The sequence below is a fragment of the Eurosta solidaginis genome, chromosome 1 (genome assembly GCF_040869045.1).
Source record: "Eurosta solidaginis isolate ZX-2024a chromosome 1, ASM4086904v1, whole genome shotgun sequence".
NCBI lineage: Eukaryota > Metazoa > Arthropoda > Insecta > Diptera > Tephritidae > Eurosta > Eurosta solidaginis.
The window spans coordinates 284656492-284662491 of NC_090319.1; positions in this window are offsets into that span (position 1 = coordinate 284656492).

Consider the following 6000-nt stretch of genomic DNA (forward strand, 5'->3'; position numbering starts at 1 on the left):
CGAAACGAAATGACTTTGTTTCGTTTATTTTCGTTAATTATCGTAACGAAATGATATCGGTTCGTTGGTTAAGCATGCCTGGTGAAAACTCACAGATGCCGTTCGGAGTCGACAAAAAACATGTAGGTCCCGTCCGGCCAATTTGTAGGAAAATCAAGAGGAGCACGACGCAAATTGCAAGAGAAGCTCGGCCTTGAGATCTCTTCGGAGGTTATCGCGCCTTACATTTATTTATTTTTAGTGCGCAATTTACAAACGTTCAATGTCTTCTTTACTGTAAAGTTTCAAATTTAGTTGGAATTTAAGTAGCTGCTCACCTTAGTTCGGCAATTGCGCGCTACCTTATTAGCTCTGTTTCTGATAAGCTCTTAACAATAGCTATTGTTTAAATTTCTTAATCCAAATTCATCAACATTGTGTTTGTTCAAGGACACTTTTTCTGCTGTGCTTAACTCCATTAACATAAAGAAAGTGAGTAAAACCATTTTATTTCATGTTTGTAGGTAAATGATCTCTTAAACATTGATTAAACTATCTCCCCTTTCCGTAAGATTTTTCAATACTTTTTCTGTGCGCCCTTCCTTCGATTTGGCCTCTGTATGCTTTTAAAAATACAGAAAGCTTTCCAGAAAGTTAAATACAAATCGAGTGAAAGATTCCAAATGTAGCATACAACTTTGTTATTATTTCGACCTGTTTGCCACCTAGCGGCATTTTTTTCCTTTCGTTGCATTGCCTCGGGCCTCTGAAATATGTGTGAGGTTTGCAGTTTATAGCTCTATGGGAAGTTCTTTGAAGCTTGATCGCGCGCTTCCCCCTTTTGGTAATGAATTTCTAATAATCTCTCCCCGGGCGTCATCTATCGGAATTTTTCTCCTTATTAAATGTATTGCTATCGGGTTCTCAACTACGTGTATTACTCGCAAGATCATTTGTATTGTCTTGGTCCTCTCAACCATATTGTGACGAATATTAGCAACACTAAGGGATACTATCATCTCTAAGCCGATGCTAAGCAGTGACTTGTATGCACATCAGTAAATCAATCATTATGTCTACACATATGTACGTACACGCAGCGGAGAAGAGACGCACAAACACATGCAGATATCTTATCTGAGATGCTCCCAAAAGTAGGCAATTATAATTGTGCTCACATATACACGCGCATATGAGAAGCTATAAACGTAGTAATTTTTTAGCTGATAACCAACTAGCAAATTCTAGAAATGGAAGCGCCTAGAAGTATGCGAACGAGAAATCACAGAGTATAAAGGGCAGCAACAGTAGAGGCACGACAATCAGTTTGATATAGACGCTATCTGGCGAGCAATAGAAGTGTTATTTTGAAAGTAGTCTAATAAAGGCATTTTTGAATAGTGGTGTTATTTATTCAATAGTTTAGTGATTCGAACGTTAGTAGAAGGTTGCAAATAAGCGGAATTTCAGTAAATTCGTTACAATATGTATGTTTTTAAGTTTGTAGCTCAAAGGGAAGTTTCTTAAAACTTTCTTGATATCTCGTCCTGGCCACACCCCACTTTAACTTCTCTCCTCATTTACAGCATTCTATTGAAGATTCCCCAATTTTGTAGTGAAAATCGTGGAGGAAAGAAACTTACATAATGGAAATAAAAAATCGTTTATTTGATTCATAACCTCCCTAGTGTACATAAATAAAGCTCGAAATTGCTGTGAAGCAAAGGTACCAGTACAAAATACATTCACACTTACGGGAGTTTGCAACGTGCAAATTGCTACGTGAACGTCGCGAAAACGTAGAGCCTACAACATGCTCGATTTGCCTTGAACTTAGCAAACATTAAAACCTTGTATGCACGAGTCACGATAGGGTGTAGAAGGGGTTTGTTATATCGGCAAGCTGGGAAAAAACTTTTAACACTTAGGGTCGTGGAAGAAAGAGTGGGATCCTCGGGAGTGTTCGCTCCGGCTTATTCGGTTTAAGGGCTCGCCGAGGTTTGCAGTATTTGTTCCTCATGAGGGAGTATACAAACGAGTGTGTGTCTGGGATCAAGCGTCTTATAAATGTAAAACAATCGCTTAATCACTGGGTTTGGAACCCGTAAGTACTATGACTGGAATGCCTGAACTTTACAAATGTATGTATGTAGGTACAGATGCTCGGCTGGTTGATATCCTCGTGACGAAGAGGCTAGAGAATACAGGAAGGTCATTGGTAGGCGAAATGGGATGTTTGTGGAGCATTTTTTTTAGTTCTCAGAAGGCTATTTGTTATTATCAGCAATACCGGGAATAGAGCTCAGTATTCCCGGAATTTGGTGAGAAATACCAGGGTCACATTCTATTACGTTTACTTGTTTATGCCGGCCTCTAATTCTTGATTCTGCTACGCCATTAACAAAGTATTTATAACATTTACTAGATATATAATGTCATATATTACAATTTTTATGAGATTATTAAACATTTATCTACACATGTACAACCTAATACTCTTTTATAGATAAGTCACCAACTTTTTTAATTTTTTGTAAACTCTGCTGCTTATTCTCTTTGAATTTCAATGATATGACTTTTCCGGCATAAAGTCTTATAAATATTAAAATTGCTTTGAATATTTTATGCCTAGAAACATAGTAGTTGAAAGTGCAAAAAATGCCAATTCCATATTTGCAGCAAAATACTGAGAGAAAATTTTGGTTCCATTGCACATTTAACTGCTGTTTTTGGCGCAATATATGTGGAAGAAACTTAATATTTTCGTTTTTTTAAATTTATTTTAAATTAATGATTCACAAAAATAAAAAAGGTAAAAATGTCGCAGGAGAACGCAAATTTTTAACTTTTTGAAGTTTTTAAACCAATACGTTATAAAATAAGTAAGGAATGCTAAGTTCGGGTGTAACCGAACATTACATACTCAGCTGCGAAATTACAGCTTGTAAAACTTTTAAATTACCTTCTTTTAAAAGTGGGCGGTGCCACGCCCATTCTCCAAAATTTTAATTATTTTCTATTCTGCGTCATAAGATCAACCCACCTACCAACTTTCATCGCTTTATCCGTCTTTGGTAATGAATTAACGCACTTTTTCGGTTTTTCGAAATTTTCCATATCGAAAAAGTGGGCGTGATTATAGTCCGATTTCGTTCAGTGCCCAGGAACTTACATACCAAATTTCATTAAGATACCTCAAGTTATCGTCTTTACAGACAAACGGACGGACGGAAATTGCTAAATGAATTCATTTCACTTTGATATATAAAAGTCTATACATATCTCGATTAATTTATGCCGTTACGGGGTACCGTTATGCGAACAAAATTAATATACTCTGTGAGCTCTGCTCAGCTGAGTATAAAACATATATTACGAAGAGTCAAGCTCAAAATGTGTTAGCCTTCCATGCAAAAAATGAAAATTGATAGTCTTTCATGGGACCGACGATATACATATGTATGTATATTATATCCGGTCTCCTTTATTTAAATAGAAAAAAAACATAATTCAAATACATCCCCTGTCCTCAATGGAGGAGCATTGAGTGCAATTTAACACTTACTAAAAAATATTTGTTCAAGAGTTCATCTGTATTTAAATATCACATGACTTACTAATGACCGAAAATTATGAAAATAAACATTTACATGACACAGAGGAACGTTCTTAACTAAACACCGTTATTAGGCGTGTACCACCAATGGTGTGGATATTTTTTTCCTGCACTGTTAAGAATAAATTCAATCAATTAAATATTTTTTTTTTCCATATTTATGTAAAATAAAACTTCTACAAATGTTGTAGCTAAACTATGAAATTTTACGAAAATTTCGAACTTTGTATTTTGAGTTCGCTGAATTTTGAGTAGAGTAAGTGCGGGTAATGTGGTATATTTCCTTTGTAAAATCAGGAATTTGCATGCAATTTTAATGAAAATGGGTTAATAGGATACTACAAGGATTACAAACAAAAGAAGCAAGAAGCAATAGTCTTACAGTTGAAAAGTTAAGAGATATTTAAAAATATATCTTAAAAGTCATACATCTGCTCTTGAAAAAATTGGCGGGTAATATGGTATACCGTGTCGGTTAATGTCGTATAATATACCGCAATACCCACGCATCGTACCCTTAGATAATAAGAAAGCAGTTTTACATTGAAAAGCAACAATTTATTTCAAAAACTGAAAAACTAAAAACGAAATGTTTTTAAACCTTAAAAAATCGTCTTAGTTTTTAGATAAATTCAATTAATTAACCCTGTGAGATAACAAATTACAAGGAACGCAAAGAAAAATTGCAGTTCATTTCAAAAATTAAAAATTAAATAAGTTGGACTGTTTCAGAAAAGTATCTATGCAGTTTGGTAGCCCAAACAATTTTAGTGTGACAAAGTAAAAGCAACAGGTTCCCCGAAATTGGCATAGATTCTTGATTTTATTCCGAATGGTTTTTTTATATTTTCCTCAAAACAAGAATTGAAATGTTTTTTTTATATGGGAGAAAATCTGAAACACTTTTCAGTAAACGCTCAATGCAAATTTTGGGAAACTTAAAAAAAAAACTGAAAAAAATTTCGGAAATTTTGTACTAAATTTTCCGGAGGAATGGGGACAAATAGCAAACGAATTTTTTAAACGACAATTGATATTCGCTTGTTGGTTGGTATACTGAAGTTGAACTCGTTTTCTGCTGCATGTACAAGAAGTTAAAAAGTGGAATTTCGTGACTGCGATGTATCCGTCGGGCAGGTCCCCTTTATACGCCTTAGTTTACTGTCTGATAGGACTAGTGATAGACGATGCGAGTACTGAGGGAGTAGTATTGATATTTTTCAGAAATATACTCGAGTATTTTTACTCCTTGACTTTCACTAAGGACTAACTTATGTATCGATACTTTACCAAGTGTCGATGATCTACAGGTTCAAGGTCAACAAAGTACAGTCTATCACCCGGATAACTTGAGCAAACATGTATAAATCTTCAGCACATCTGGACGGAGCTTATCTGGACTTAAGCTTTTGTCGATGATGCGGTAAAAGCTGCCAACTCCCCCTTTCACTGTAAACGACTTTTTAGTAATTGTAGACTGAAAAACAATTTCTACACACGGAGGTAAAGGAAAAGTATGTGTTCTTTGCTCAGAATCACAAAAAATCTCTTAATACAAAACCTGCTAACTTAAGCAAAATTATGAAAAGCTGCTAACTCCATAAATCTTCACTACATTTTAAAATATAAAGCAGGGGTCGTCACTCCATAAGCGCTTTCACGCAATTGTTTTTATAAAACGCTCAGGTAAGCTCACCGCATAGCCAAAAATTTTTGAATATAAAGATATTGCATGCGCGAACTTCGGTGGAAAGCAGCGGAGCGTAACAAAATTCTAGTAGGTCACTTTCACCACACCAAAAACTTTAACACAATTTTTAACATAATTTAAGCACAGAAATACACTGATTGGAGTTTTAGTGAGTAAAAGTTAAAATTCTGAACACATTAGCTGAATAAAAAGTGTACAAATAATTATTAAATAACAAATACAGACAGTGGTAGTTTAACAAATTCTGCTGTGGTAAGTGGTGAATGTGACCTACTAGAATTTTGTGAAGCTTGCCTCACACGATTTTTCGTCTATGCAATGTCTCTATATTATATCGTTTCTGGCATAAGCAAGCGCGCCACACATCCCCGCGCGCACGCATTCTATCCTCTCGCTGATAACCGAATGTATTCTGCTGTACCCATTAGGAACTAAACTGCTATAATTTCGTGTAAAATTACTTTTGAAGTAATATTTTTGGGTATATTTTTGTTTCACCTGTACGAAAACAATGAAGCTTTGTTTGATTTATTTAATAATTAAATTAAATTTGAATTGCAGGCAGTATTTTTAAATGCATTCAAGAAAACAATGCAATGCGTTAATTTTGAAAGCTACCAAGTCCGACTGGGTTGGTGTATGTGCCAGCGCCATTTCTGCTCGCAGAATGGTTGTACCTATTTTTTTATAAAAC